Raw genomic sequence first — 16677 nt, forward strand, 5'->3', positions numbered from 1 at the left:
GGTTGCGTCGACTGCTGTAGAGTTGGTGTACGAGCTGTTTGAGGAGTGTGACAGAGGTGCGGTGGCAGAGTCTTTCAGCGTAGTCTGTGTTGTAAGTCTACTTGAGTGGGTTTTTGATCTGTAGTCCTTTCGGGATCTTGTCTGCTTTTTTGCATCTTTGTAGAAACTGAATGTCAGTGTCTATATGCGCGATCTTCCTGGAGATCCTCTCCACTTTGAGCCGGCAGTTTGCGGTGTCAATGGTAGCCATGATGTGGAGATGCCGGCGTTGGACTGGGGTGAGCACAGTAAGAAGTCTTACAACACCAGGTTAAAGTCCAACAGGTTTGTTTCAAACACGAGCTTTCGGAGCACGGCTCCTTCTTCAGGTGAATGGAAAGGCTTGTTCCAGAAATGTTTATATAGACACAGTCAGAGATGCCCCGGAATGCGAGCACCTGCAGGCAATCAAATCATCAAAGATGCAGAGAGAGAGGTAACTCCAGGTTAAAGAGGTGTGAATTGTCCCAAGCCAGTTCAGTCGGTAGGCCTCTGCAAGTCCAGGCTTGTTGGTGGGGGCCGAATGTAATGCGACATGAATCCCAGATCCCGGTTGAGTCCGCATTCATGCGTGCGGAACTTAGCTATAAGTTTTTGCTCAGCAATTTTGCGTTGTCGCGTCTCCTGAAGGCCTCCTTGTAGAATGCTGACCCGGAGATCAGAGGCTGAATGTCCTTGACTGCTGAAGTGTTCCCCAACTGGAAGGGAACAGTCCTGCCTGTTGATAGTCGCACGATGCCCGTTTATTCGTTGTCGCAGTGTCTGCATGGTCTCGCCAATGTACCACGCTTCGGGACATCCTTTCCTGCAGCGTATGAGGTAGACTACATTGGTCGAGTCGCACGAGTATGCGCCGCGTACCTGGTGGGTGGTGTTTCCACGTGTAATGGTGGTGTCCATGTCGATGATCTGGCATGTCTTGCAGAGATTACCCTGGCAGGGTTTTGTGGTGTTGTGGTTGCTGTTCTGAAGGCTGGGTAATTTGCTGCAAACAATGGTTTGTTTGAGGTTGCGCGGTTGTTTGAAGGCCAGTAGTGGGGGTGTGGGGATGACCTTGGCAAGATGTCCATCCTCGCTGATGATGTGTTGGAGGCTGCGAAGAAGATGTCGTAGTTTCTCCGCCCCAGGAAAGTACTGGACGACGAAGGGTACTCTGTCAGTGGTGTCCCGTGTTTGTCTTCTGAGGAGGTCGGTGCGGTTTTTTGCTGTGGCGCGGTGGAACTGTCGATCAATGAGTCGAGCGCCATATTCCGTTCGTACGAGGGCATCTTTCAGCATCTGTAGGTGTCTGTTGCGCTCCTCCTTGTCTGAGCAGATCCTGTGTATACGGAGGGCTTGTCCATAGGGGATGGCTTCTTTAATGTGTTTCGGGTGAAAGCTGGAGAAGTGGAGCATCGTGAGATTATCTGTGGGCTTGCGGTAAAGCGAGGACGGTCACCTCAGCACCTCGCTTTACCGCAAGCCCACAGATAATCTCACGATGCTCCACTTCTCCAGCTTTCACCCGAAACACATTAAAGAAGCCATCCCCTATGGACAAGCCCTCCGTATACACAGGATCTGCTCAGACAAGGAGGAGCGCAACAGACACCTACAGATGCTGAAAGATGCCCTCGTACGAACGGAATATGGCGCTCGACTCATTGATCGACAGTTCCACCGCGCCACAGCAAAAAACCGCACCGACCTCCTCAGAAGACAAACACGGGACACCACTGACAGAGTACCCTTCGTCGTCCAGTACTTTCCTGGGGCGGAGAAACTACGACATCTTCTTCGCAGCCTCCAACACATCATCAGCGAGGATGGACATCTTGCCAAGGTCATCCCCACACCCCCACTACTGGCCTTCAAACAACCGCGCAACCTCAAACAAACCATTGTTTGCAGCAAATTACCCAGCCTTCAGAACAGCAACCACAACACCACAAAACCCTGCCAGGGTAATCTCTGCAAGACATGCCAGATCATCGACATGGACACCACCATTACACGTGGAAACACCACCCACCAGGTACGCGGCGCATACTCGTGCGACTCGACCAATGTAGTCTACCTCATACGCTGCAGGAAAGGATGTCCCGAAGCGTGGTACATTGGCGAGACCATGCAGACACTGCGACAACGAATAAACGGGCATCGTGCGACTATCAACAGGCAGGACTGTTCCCTTCCAGTTGGGGAACACTTCAGCAGTCAAGGACATTCAGCCTCTGATCTCCGGGTCAGCATTCTACAAGGAGGCCTTCAGGAGACGCGACAACGCAAAATTGCTGAGCAAAAACTTATAGCTAAGTTCCGCACGCATGAATGCGGACTCAACCGGGATCTGGGATTCATGTCGCATTACATTCGGCCCCCACCAACAAGCCTGGACTTGCAGAGGCCTACCGACTGAACTGGCTTGGGACAATTCACACCTCTTTAACCTGGAGTTACCTCTTTCTCTGCATCTTTGATGATTTGATTGCCTGCAGGTGCTCGCATTCCGGGGCATCTCTGACTGTGTCTATATAAACATTTCTGGAACAAGCCTTTCCATTCACCTGAAGAAGGAGCCGTGCTCCGAAAGCTCGTGTTTGAAACAAACCTGTTGGACTTTAACCTGGTGTTGTTAGACTTCTTACTGTGCTCACCCCAGTCCAACACCGGCATCTCCACATCAGAACTAAATTAATGGTTGGGGAGTGGCATTATATGAATAGGGGAAATAGTAATTACAGGTGAGCTGAAATATCACTTATTCTTGCACAATTTATTTTTAAATCCCTAGCAGGTTCTGCAAAACGTTTCTGGAATGTTACTGAATAAAGAAATCTTGCATAAATACTGGTTTCAACTCAGAAGGATAGGTTTAGGTTTGGGCCTGTTCTCTGGTCCAGAGAAGCTGGAGGATTGAAGAAAATGAGTGTGCAGGACTCAGGCCGGGGTTCTCTGAAATCCTGGCCAAGTGTTGACGCCAGCGTAAACACCAGAGTGGTGTACGCCGGCGTCAACATGCCTCCTGGCCCTGCAATTCAGCGGTCTTCAGGGGGATAGCACGGCGCCGGAGTGCTGCACGCTGCTCCGGCGCCGAAAGGCGGCCCTGCATGGCCAGCGCGGGTCCGCGCATGCACGTGGTTACCGTCTCCACGCCAGTGCATACGCGTGGTTGCCGCTTCTGTGCCGGCACGGAGCAACATGTCGGAGACCTACAGCGGGCCCGCGCGGAAGGAGGTGGGCCCCTTCCAGATCGAGGCTGCCCGTCGATCAGAAGCCCCCGACCGCGGGCCTGGACCCCGTGGAGGACCCCCCGGAGTCATATCCCACCGCCCCCCCCTCCCCCACCAGGACGTCCACTGCGGGGGCCTCTTTCAGCATCCCCTGACTGGCGCCGCGGCGACCGCGCGCCCTCGACTTGCGGGTCCGTGGAGAATTGCGGAAGCACCGTCACGCCTGATTTCTGGCATGGATGGCTATTCTCCGCCCCCGAACTGGGTGTGATTCCGGCGCAGAGGGTCGTAGGCTTTCATCGAACAGATAAATGTCAAGCCACAGTCTCACCAGCGAGGTCTTCACGTAAGTCTCAGAAGAGGGAGTTGGAGCAATCAACATGTTGATACTAATAGATTGATAGACAAGTGTAAAAGGTCCTGATTGGTCTTGGCAAGGTGGATGTGGAAAGAATGTTTCCTCTTGTGGGTGAGTCGAAAATTAAGGGGCACTGTTTTAAAATCAGGAGTTGCCCTTTGAGAACAGAGATGAGGAGATGTGTTTTCTCTCAGAGGGTTCTGTGATTTTGGAACTCTCTGCTTCGGAGGATGGTGGAAGTGGGGTCATTGAATATTTTTAAGGTGGTGTTAAATAGATTCTCGTTAGGCAAGAGAATCAAAGAGAATCAGGATAGATGGGAATGTAGAACTCAAAACTCAAACAGATCAGTCATGATCTTATCATATGGCAGAGAAGGCTGGAAGGATCATATTTCTTATCTCTGCTCCTTTTACATATGTTTGTATGGTTGGTTAGATTTTGATTTTAATGTAAAGCTTTTCCTCCTTAGTTCCTGTCTCCCTTAAGTGAAGTATTAATAAAAATCATCTACCAAAAGTCTGGGCCAGTGGGGCGAGGGATTGTTGTGAGCAGGGCGTAATTTGTCAAGCCATTTTCAGAAAGGACAGATCGGGTGTGGGATGTCTGCCCAACCACAAGCGATGGATAGTTTCTTAAGGTAATTAAAAGACCAATTAAGGCCGTGGATCAGGGATTGACTGGCATTTTCCAGTCCGCCTTGATGTGCTATGCAGCACGGGAGCACAACAGCTGCCTAGAGGCAGCTTCCTGGTGGCAGACTGGTCTGAACTCCAGGGTGACTATGAGGCCACCCTGCACATAGCAGGTCACACAGCGGCCAGAAGCCACCATGTGGAAGTGTTTCCTCTAGACAACGGTGGTACAACAGCTGAAGGCAACTTTATTTTCAAAAGTTTTAAAATTGCACAGAGGGTGCCTCAAGATGGAAGAACCCTCTCTCGCCCTTACCTGCAATGGCAGCCTGCAGCACCTTCCATGCTGGAGGGCCTTCCAGCCATGAGAGTCTACCATCATCCAAAATTGGGCTGCAAGGACTTCCTCCTGCCACTATTGGGCCAAATTAGCCAAGATGGATGTCAGGTAAATGTTTCTGGCACAGTGCAGGATTGGGACCCGCATCTAACCCAAAATGAAAAACGGTGGGCGGGATTCTCCGGTCACGTCTGTGGCCAGGCCCTTTACAAGCGAGAATGGAGAATTTGGAATTCCCGGCAAAGCTCTATTCGCTTTCAGCAAAACTGGAAAATCTCTGCCATGAACGAGGATGGAAGATTTTGGTTCTCAGATTTTTATCTTGTATGAAGTCAGTTTTAATCTTGGCTTGAAAGACTGATAATAATGCCAAATAAATGTTCTGAATCTCATAATTCACTGCAAAGCTAGAGAGATAGATTTAGTTGACTGATGTTAATGTCAGATTAAAATGAGCTACGGATCACTTTAATAGATTTATTTTACTTCAACTTCTAAATCCAGATGCTGAAGCAATATCCACAAATTCTTTTCAAAGTGAATTAAATAACTCCGCCTGATGAAAGGTTTGGGAAGACGCGAGATTGTAATAGGTGTCTCATGTGGAGAAAAACAACAGCACAGTTTTAATGAGCCAAATGACCTGTCTCCGTGTTTCAACAGCCTAATGACATGACAATCGGGGGGTGTCATTATCACATTCAGAAAAGGTCGCCAAGGTCAAACATTACATATCATGAATGACTTAATCCCATAAATGGACAGAGAGCCTCTGAAATGAGTTTAACATGTCATTCTTCAGTGGGGGTAGTGTTCTATAACAATTTTATTGGGTTTAAACTGACCACAGGCTTCTTGACTACAAATTCCTGTCTGTCTTGTAATTGTGTGAAGGGTAGTTAAGAGGTACAAAACTAGTTCAAAAGTTTGGAGAAGAGATGAATATCCATATTTTGGTGTTGATAAATTCATTTCCCTCTGTATTTGTGGCATCCCTCAATAGGCTCGTCATGTTTTAAATACTTCAGCATATTAATGCATCTGCAGGATGTGTGAATAAGAAGAAAAGTTCCATACTGATATTGCTGTGCTCGTTCACAACCTATGAGGCTTCCCTGTCGTATCCCACTTGGTATCTCTTGGGATTTTGGCAAGTAAATTTTTTACAAAGCTGCTGCTTCATGCAAAAATAACAGCCAATCATAGCGATAGGAGTGTGTCATTCTGTGAGATCATGGTGGTCTACACCGTAAATTCATTAACCCCTGTTGCTCTATATTACTTGACATCCTATGTAACCAGCTTCTATCAATCTCCATTTTGGAAATTTCAGGATGCCCAGCAATCACAGCCTTTTGAAGTAGAATGTTCCGGATTTCAGTGGGAGAAAAAATGTTTCCTAACTTCACTGGCTAATTTTCAGATTATGCCCTCTTGTTCCAGATTCCTCAAACAGAAATTACCACAGTGGTACAGTGATTAGCACTGCTGTCTCACAGCGTTAGGGACACAGGGTTCAATTCCGATCTTGGGTGACTCTCTGTATAGCATTTGCACATTTTCCCCATGTCTGCGTGGGTTTCCTCCGGATGCTCCGTTTACCTCCAACAGTACAAAGGTATTCAGGTTACGTGACCAGCCCCCAACCCTCCAACTATACTCCTATCTCCAAACTACCCATCCGACCCCCTAGACTAACCCCCCATCTATCCCCATCCTCCCAACTAGCCTTCCACCTCCACAATTACCCCCACCACCTAACTACCCCAAACTACTCCCCCCCAACTAACCCCTGACCATACCCGGACCCCCAAACTACCCACCCAATCCCCCTCAGACTAACACCCCATCCTCCCGATTAACACCGCATCCCCCGCTTACCCACCCAACAAATGACACTTTAATGGTAATGGTTCTAATATACATTGTCGATCATTATCGTACAATTCAAGATCTCTTCTAACCTAACGTACAGGTTGCAAGTTTCCAAATATGTTATATTAAAAAAGCAATTTAGACATCAGATACAGTTTATGGGTATATCTTTTTATGACCAACAAAAGACGCGATTAGAACCTTTCCATTATATGCATGACCACATTACCACATACTATTCATATTTTTATGGCGGCTGAATCTCAAATTTAAGGCTGTTGGAACAAACATATATGTAAGCTATCTACAAAATAAAACAATGTTATTTTCTCGATGTTCATTTAAAACCCAGTTTCATTTGTTATTTTGTTCCTTAAAAAGAGTATGAGTAAAAAAAAATAGCCAGTAAGTATATACATAACCAGCTCCTCTCTTCAAAACCAATGACTCATGTCTAGATTCCACACATCCAGTCATCTACCCTAGGGCAGCACGGTAGCATGGTGGTTAGCATAAATGCTTCACAGCTCCAGGGTCCCAGGTTCAATTCCCAGCTGGGTCACTGTCTGTGTGGAGTCTGCACGTCCTCCCCCTGTGTGCGTGGGTTTCCTCCGGGTGCTCCAGTTTCCTCCCACAGTCCAAAGATGTGCGGGTTAGGTGGATTGGCCATGCTAAATTGCCCGTAGTGTCCTAATAAAAGTAAGGTTAAGGGGGGGGGTTGTTGGGTTACGGGTATAGGGTGGATATGTGGGTTTGAGTAGGGTGATCATGGCTCGGCACAACATTGAGGGCCGAAGGGCCTGTTCTGTTCTCTGTCTGATCGCCTCAATTATTCTTCATTTTGAAACCCAGGGTTTGAGCATCAGCAAGCTTTTTAACGTATTGTTGTGTTAATAATAATATAATAATCTTTAGTTACTCAGTTATGAGGGTGGATTGGAGAGGTTGAGGCTGTTCTCCTAGGGCAGCATGGTAGCACAGTGATTAGCATTGTTGCTTCACAGCGGCAGTCTCCCAGGTTCAATTCCTGGCTTGGGTCACTGCCTGTGCAGAGCATGCACGCTCTCCCCGTGTCTGCATGGATTTCCCCGGGGTGCTCTGATTTCCACCCATAAGCCCTGAAAAACATGCTGTAAGGTAATCTGGACATTCTGAATTCTCCCTCAGTACCCGAACAGGTGCCAGAATGTGGCGAGTCGGAGATTTTCACAGTAACTTCATTGCGGTGTTAATGTAAGCCTACTTGTGACAATAAAGATTATTATCATTGTTATTATTTTATATCTTCTGAAATTCCCTGGGAATGTAATGTACGTCCCATGTGCTCTTTCATGAGCGTTTTACCTTTACTGAGGTTAATTATTCTGTGTACGTGCTAATTTTCAATAAGCAGAGAATAAAAGATAGCGGCTGTTTTCTACCAGCAGAGGCAGCTCGCCTTGGCCTCTGGCGTGATCATCTGATCCCACTGACATCTGTGGCATTTTCTGTGGCTCGTCCATCCCGCCTCTGGGGAACCCAATGTGGGAGGATCTCCTACGGCGGGACTGGAAGATCCAGGCAGCGGGAAGGGTCGGAAAATCCCACCCATAGCTGTCTATTGGTAGGAGGTGTGGCCTGCAATCAGAATGCTGGAGACTGCTGCTTATGTGGATTAAAATCTTTAAAACGGGGCTGGGATTTTCCGGCCCAGCCATGGCGGGGATGTGGCGACAGCCAAAGATCCAATAACTTCCAGTAGGACAGGACGATCCCAGCAGCGGGCCTGAAAATCCTGCTCAACGTCTTTAACTCTACTCTGCACAATATACTCAACATGCATTGTTTATGGCTCCTTAAATAGTGAGTTTTGATAAATTAAATATATCTCTGTGCTGCCACCCAATAGGTTGATCGATGTATACAATTTGGTTTGTCAGAATTACTAGGATGAATGAATAATTTGAATTTCTGGCTGTCATAGAAACATGGAAAATTGAAGCAAGAGAATGTATTCGGCCCTTCAAGCCTGCTCCACCATTCATTATGATCATGGCTGATCATCAAGTTCAATACCCTGATCCCGCCTCCACCCATATCCCTTAACCCCTTTAGCCCAAGAGCTATATCTAATGTCTTCTTGAAATTACGCAACATTTTGGCCTCAGCTACTTTCTGTGGTAGTGAATTCCACAGAGTCACCACTCTCTGGGTGAAGAATTTTCTCCTCACCTCAGTCCTAAAAGTCCCCTTATCCTCAAACTATGACCCCCTTGTTGTGGGCTCTCCCACCATTGGGAACATTCTTTCTCAATCTACTCTCTCTAATCCTGTTAGAATTTTGTAAGTTTCTATGAGATCCCCTCTCACTCTTCCAAACTCCAATTAATATTATCCAAATTGATTTAGTCTCTCCTCATATGACCTTCCCGCCATCCAAGGAATCAGCCAGGAATTAAACCTTCGCTGCATTCCCTTCATAGCAAGAACATCCTTCCTCACATAAGGACACCAAAGCTGCACGCAATACTCCAAGCGTAGCCTCACCAACACCCTATACAATTGCAGTAAAACAGCTCTATTCCTATACTCAAATCCTCTCGCTGTGAAGGCCAACATACCATTCGCCTTCTTTACTGGCTGCTGTACCTGCGTGCTTACTTTTAGCAACTGATGCACGAATACACCAAGGTCTCTCTGAGTATCCACCTCTCCCAATTTACACCCGTTCAAATAATAATCTGCATTCCTATTTTTGCTACTGACATGGATAATCTCACATTATACTGCATCTGTCATGCAGGTGCCCACTTATTCACCCTGTCGAAATCCTGCTGAAGCATCCCTGCATCCTCCTCACAGCTCGCCCTCCCACCCAGCATTGAAGCTTCTGCAGATTTGGAACATTTAGTTCCCTTGTCCAAATCATTAATATACAATGTGAACAGTTAGGGTCTAAGGACAGATCCCTGCGGTACCCCACTAGTCACTGACTGCCAATCATAAACAGGCCCATTTATTCCAACCTTTTGCTTCCTGTCTGCTAACGTGCTTTCTATCCATCTCAAGACTCTACCCGTAATCCATGCATGTTAACTTTACATAGTAATCTGCTATGTGAGACTTTGTCTAAAGCCTTCTGACAGTCTAAACAAACCACATCCACCAGTTCTCCCTGGTCAGCTCTACTAGTTACATCTTCAAAGAATTCTAGTGGATTTGTCAAGCATGATTTTCCATTCGTAAATCCATGCTGATTTTGTCTGATAATGCTACTGCTTTCCATATTCTGTGCTATGAAATCCTTGAGAATGGACTCCAGCAACTTCCCTACTACCGTTATTAGGCTCACTGGTCTATAGTTCCTTGTTTTCTCTCTACCTCTCTTTTTGAATAGTTGGGTTATATCAGCTACCCTCCAATCTGTAGGAACCATTCCAGAGTCCAAAGAATTTTGCAGAATGACCACCAATGGCTCTATTATTTCTAGGGTCACTTCCTTAAGCACTCTGGGATTAAGATTATCAGGCCCTGGCGATTTGTCCGCCTTCAATCCCATTAATTTCCCCAAAACCATTTCTTTACTAATACTAATTTCCTTCAGCTCCTCCCTAAAACTTTTGTTTCTCAGAACTTCCAGCACATTATTCATGTCTTCCATCAATGTGGTAACTGTGATTTATTTTGTCACAATATATTAAGAAAGGGCAGCATGGTCACGCAGTTTGTTAGCCCTGCTGCCTCATGGCGCCGAGGTCCCAGGTTCGATCCCGGCTCTGGGTCACTGTCCGTGTGGAGTTTGCACATTCTCCCCGTGTTTGCATGGGTTTTGCCCCCTCAACCCAAAGATGTGCAGGCTAGGTGAATTGGCCACACTAAATTTCCCCTTAATTGGAAAAAAATGAATTGGGTACTCTAAATTAAAATATATATATATTAAGAAGGAAAGTTCACTGACCTTCTGAACTTTAGCAAGTCATTTGTTCCGCCAACTTCCACATGAATATAGAACTACTAATGATCATTTAAATAAATGACTGGATCAAAGATCACAGCAAATCCATCAGCTGGGCTTTAAGAGAGAAATGTACAATATAAACTGTTCCCTTTGAGAAGAAGAATTAAGCATGGAAGAAGAAAGGTACACTTTGCCTGCAGACCTTGTACATTCTACTACACATAAACTCCATTCCACTCTTTAAACTCCTATATGGGAGAACTCTACACTCTGACCTGGACAACAATCAGACAAACTCCAAAATATTCATCAGTCATCAGAACTCCATCATTCAACACTGGCTCCACATAGGGACAGTATTGCCCTTGCTTTTAACATCAACAGCAAAGGGACAAAACATGGCTCCTGGAGTATTTGATCATCTTAGCCTGTAATTTCTCTCAACATTCACCTCGCACTCATCCAGTTGCCTTTAAACAAGAGTTCAGCCTCAGTTGTCTTTGCTGCAGACATCACAAAAATTATTTTAATCTCTGTCCTCACGTCTAGCCTGACCTATCGGGGGAGGCAGTTGTGTTACTGGCATTATCACTGAACGAGTATTCCAGAGACCCAGGGTAACGCACATGGGATCCTGGATCAAATCCCACCACGGCAGACGGTGAAATTGGAATTGAATAAAAATCTGGAATCCGAAGTCTAATGATGACCATGATTCAATTGTCGTACAACCTTCTGGTTCACTAATGCTCTTTAGGGAAGGAAATCTGCCACCCTTACCTGGTCTGGCCTACATGTAACTCCAGAGCCACAGAAATGTGATTGACTCTGAAATGCCCATCAAGGGAAATTTTGAATGGACAATAAATGCTGCAGCCAGCAATGCCCACATCCCAAGAATAAAAGAAAATCTATATTACCAAAATAGTTAGTTAGAGCTGCAGAGTCATTGAGTCTTTATGGAAAACCATTCAGCCCATCAATCCATGCCAGTTCTCTGTTGAGCAATTTAATTCTCCCCGCTTATCTTCATTGCCCTACAAGTTTATTTCCATCATGTACCGAACCAATTCCCTTCTGAAATCATCGACTATTCTGCTTCCACCACCCCGGCCTTAGAGAGCAGGTTCCAGGTCAATAGCACTCACTGGATTATTCCAGGAACTCAGCTGGTTTCCATGATTATCAACTATTTTCCGATCCCTTTACCTTTTCCTGGATAAACTTCTTCCTTTTGGTTTTCCTATGTGGCGTGAAAGTGTCTGTGACAGAATGAGTGTTGACAGTCTCCTGCTAATGGATGCATGAGATCCGTGAAGAGAGAATAGCCATTTGAGTACATGAGGGTTTGATAGTGGAGGGAGCTGAGAGAGGACTTACCCTGGTGGATCAGATGAGATTATTCATCCACTTCCTGCACTGCGTGGTGCTTCTGGCACAGTTGACAGCCACATTGACCTCCTGGGCAACAGACTCCCAGGCGAGAGAGGTGAGATTGGCATCTTTCTTGGAGTCATCCCTTGGGTAGAGGACATGCATCTGCACCTAGACTCCTCAAATCAAGGCCTCGAAGGCTTGATGGTTGAATTGATAAACAGGCTTCTTCTTGAGGGTGCTAACCTTTTTCCTCTGTGTTCCAGAAATCCTGCATGGTTTGGTGAAGATAGGTGGGCTGGAGAGAGTGATATGAGAATGCTGTTGGACTGGTGTTTACATGTGGCATGAGGAACTTCGAACCTGCCAGGTGACGGCGGGCGGGCCGCCATGTGATTCGGAGAGATAGTCACTCGTGCATAACTAATGAGGCTGCAAGTGTGGAATCGGGCGTGAGTTCATGACATTCCAGACAGCTAGAACAGTGCCGCTGGAACTGCCTGCCACCGCACTAAAGCAAGAAATAGAGAATTTTGCCCATTAAAACATAGAAAATAGGAGCAGGAGTTGGCCATATCACTCTTCGAGCCTGCTCCACCATTCAATATGATCATGATTGAGCCTCTATCTCAACGCCACAATCTCATTCTCCTCCCCATACCACTTGATGCCTTTGGTGTCTGGGAAATCCATCTATTCCGTTCTTAAATATATTCATTGACTTGACCTCCATGCCTTCTGTGGCACAGTATTTCACAGATTGACCACCCTCTTAGTGAAGACATTTCTCCTCATCTCAGTCCTAAATAGCGTAGTCCTTATCCTGGGGCCATGACCCTTAGTTTCAGACCCCCCAGCCAGGGGAACATATCCCTCCCTCCAGTCTGTCCACCCCTGTCAGAATTGCATACGTTTCAATGAGATCCCCTCTCATTCTTCTAAACTCTAGTGAATACAGGCCTAGTCGACCCACACGACAATCCTGCCCTCCCATGAATCCATTGGTGAACCTTCTCTGCATTCCCTCTCGGGCTTTTCTTGGGTAAGGAGACCAAAACTGCACACGATACCCCAGGCGCAGCCTCACCAAGCACAACTGCAGTAAGAAATCCTTGCTCCTGTACTTAAATCCTCGACAGATCAAACTTCACACATTTTCTAAAGGATAAGGGAGGTGCCACCACACTTCAGCAAGAAATAGAGAATTTTGCCCATTGATACATAGAAAATAGGAGCAGGAGTTGGCCATATCACCCTTCGAGCCTGCTCCACCATTCAATGTGATCATTTTTGAGCCTCTATCTCAACATCTTTGATACATGGGATAACTTCATTTCTAGAATTTTATTCAGAAGGAAACGAGCAGGAAAAACACCCATTTTGCAAATACACTAACGTGAGTCAAAATCAATACAATATATCATTTGTGTTTTCAGTATTTTGGATCCTACTTGATGGTTGCTAGGTAACAATGTTATAAACTTAAAAACTACACAGCAGGCGAAGGTCTAGAGGTTGCTTACATGTTTAAATGCACAATACCAACCAATGTGTAAATCAATCACAGATCACTTTGATTGCTACGAAAGCATTAATTGAGCCTAATGCGAACTTTCCTGTTACAATTTAGCATTTTCTTCCTTATTCCTTGTTTAATGAAACAGCAATGTTTCAATGGGCCAATCTCAAAGCAGACGTGGGAGAAATGCTTAGAAATGAAATATATTAAAGGTTGTATTGCAGGCACTTTACCAAGAAGTGGAACGCCTAGGAATGTGCTGCCAGATGCATAAGTCTGAACTATTCCACTTAATTCAGACATCCTGACATTAAGCAGTCACAGTGAGAAAGCTGCAGTGCACATTGAACTACCAAAATTGGCAAAATCAATTGCTGCCTGTTTCATTATTCTTAAACAACCACAACCTCCATTACGTAGCATGTGGCTGCAGTGTCTACTATCGACAGTGTGCGCCACAGTAAAACACCTTCTTCAACAGTATCACACAAACCTGTGGCCTTCAACACCTGAAAGGACCAAGGGCAGCCAGTGCATGGGGAGGCCGTCAATTCCACATGCCCCTCCAAGTCATATTCCATTCTGACTTGGACATACATTAATTCTGGAACTCCCTACCTAGTAGAACTGTGAGTGTATCTTCACCACGGAGTTAGTAGCGAGTCAAGAACACAGCCTACTGTCATCCACTAAGATGGGCGACAGATATAGGTCTTGCTAGAGATGCCCACATTTTGAGATTCCAATTAAATAAATGAAGGTACTGCAGTGGAGAATTCTGTTCATCTGTTGTCCTAATCTCCCATTCTTGGACTCAGCAAAACTCTTCATCCTAAACTCTGAGAACATTGGGATCTTTTCTTTCTACAGTAAAATGTGCTCCCCACCTTATTAAAGTCCAGTAGCCTCAGGGCCTCCTTCTACACCCATGACCTCTCAGTCCACAATCCCATCCCTCTCCGTCCATCGCCCCAGGCCTCCCTTACCCTCCTCACCTGAGACACCCCAAAACTTGCCTGGTCCTGGAATGCCAGGATATGTTACACTGTCCCCCTGCTCAGCATAGTCTTCAACGGCATGTCTGGTCCGACAGGTGCTGCTGGGAGACATGAGGCCTCATGTGGCGCCTCCTTTGCACCTCCTCCTCGGTCTGTTGGGTGGTCCACTCGCCATCCTCAGTGGCTGCCTCCTGTTCCGCTGCTGCATGCTCCATTGCTGCATGCTCTGTTTCTGCATGCTCAGCTGCTGCAGCTTCCTCCTCCTTGAGCAGCTCCAGCTTGTACAACCGCAGAGGATCTCCCAGCAGCGACAAGGAGGATGGTCACCATTGCTGGTTGTATTCCAATATCCATTGTCTGCAGGGCGTGAAAGGCTGACATGTTAGCATGATGCATACCCCCATGCCCAACCAGGTCCAACGGGCTAAACGCTGCTCTGCCCCCGAATGTCACCCCTCCGCCCTCCTCTCTGCACCCTGACCCGGTCGGTGCCCGGCACCATGGGGGCCTCTGGCCCTGGTGCACATCCCTGCTGCTAGCAGTACATTCCGTGGCCCCCATGCAGCGCTCTCCTGTAGGGGCTACTGTGGGCGTTGCCTTGGGTAGGCCGTGTGATGCCCCACCGGTGGGTGCCGGCTGGTTGGAGTGGCATGGAAGAGGGTGGGGTGTGGGGATGGTGTTGTGGAGGCACCTATACGGCCGGTGGCACTTTGAAGAACCAGAGCCCAAGGTGGGTGGTCAATGGGGGGCGCAGCAAGATGGCTGCCTTGCAAGCCACAGCAATAGTGGTCCAACCCTGGACACGTCGCCAGTACTGTGTGGGGGCCACCCCGCATCAGAGCCCTTCACCCCCCCCCCCCCCCCCCACCCCCACCTCCCCAGCCCTTGCAGCCCCCACCACCCCAGACCAGCCAGCTTGGCTCGCTAATTATATGCCAATTGTTATTTACCATACATTTGGAGCGGAACACATTGATGCCACTGATGAGGCACCGGAGAATTGTGATTTTGCATGAAACTGGCACCCGCCATGATTGCAGCTTTAAAGCCGATTCTCCGCCCAGTCTTCTCGATTCTGGCATCAGCCGACGGAGAATCCCGCCCGATAGCTTCACGTCTAATCTTTTAGGGAAGGAAATCTGCGTCCTTAACTGCTCTGGTGATAGTCCATATCAACAGCTATCTCTGCTCTGAAGCAGTTGCCAAGGAAAGGCATTCAAGGCTAAGTAGGAGCGGGAAATTAATAATGTTCTGGCCAGCATTAATAATTAATTTAGCATTAATCAATAATGCCCTTGCCGTCTCGCTTATCCCAAAGCACAAATTAAAACAAAGTGAGACATAATACAGACATCAGGTTGCTCATGTTCCTGGAGGAATTCAGAATCACAACAATGTTTACATAGCAACCAGGTACAGTATAACTGCAACAGAAATTAATGGGATACAGTGTTTGTCACAACCTCACAAACACACAGAAGAAAAAAGAGGAAAGGATACCAGTGACAAAACTGTGTGTGAATCCTGAACCTTAACTTCAAAGGTACGCCTCGTCCAAGACTGTTCTGCCATAATTTTACATGTGTCCTATCAACATCCTGTGGGGTTATCATTGACCAGAAACTGAACTGGACTATCCATATAAACACTGTGGCTACAAGAGTAGATCAAAGGCGAGGCATCCTGTGGTGAGTAACTCACCTGCTGGCTGCCCAAGGCCTGTCCACAGGCACAAGTCAGGAGTGTGATGGAATACTCCCCACTTGCCTGGATGAGTGCAGCTCCAACATCACTCAAGAAGCTCAACACCATCCAGGACAAAGCAGCCCACTTGATTGCCATCCCTTCCAAAAACATTCAATCCCTGTACCACCAAAAAACAGTGGCAGCCATGTGTACCAGCTACAAGATGCACTGCAGGGTCTTTCCAAGGTTCCTTAGGGAGCACCTTCTAAACCCATGACCATTATCATCTAGAAGGACAGGGCAGCAGATACATGGGAACACATACAAGAGGGAGCCAGCTTCTTAAAATAAGAGGATATCAATTGGAACTCTGTATGACTCAGCAACCAAGAGGAAAGCGAAATGGAAAGACATAGTACATGGAGGTTCCTCATCCTGCCCAAGAACAATGGGAAAGGAGTGTCTGAAATAAGACGTAAAACAGCACAACAAAGTACTTTTCCTGCACCTGCTGCTTGCGTGCCTTCCATTTCTTTAAGCCTCAAATTCAACGTGAAATGTTCTCTGTTTTAGGCAGGTTCACACCCTCACAGTTGTAGTAAGTGCTGTATTGGGTGCTGCTACATCTTTCTTTAATGTCACATCAAGCTAAAATGGAAGTGAATGCACACAAAACAGCTGGAGGTTTAATAAATGGATGCAGT

The sequence above is a fragment of the Scyliorhinus canicula genome, chromosome 4, assembly GCF_902713615.1.
Source record: "Scyliorhinus canicula chromosome 4, sScyCan1.1, whole genome shotgun sequence".
Classification (NCBI taxonomy): domain Eukaryota; kingdom Metazoa; phylum Chordata; class Chondrichthyes; order Carcharhiniformes; family Scyliorhinidae; genus Scyliorhinus; species Scyliorhinus canicula.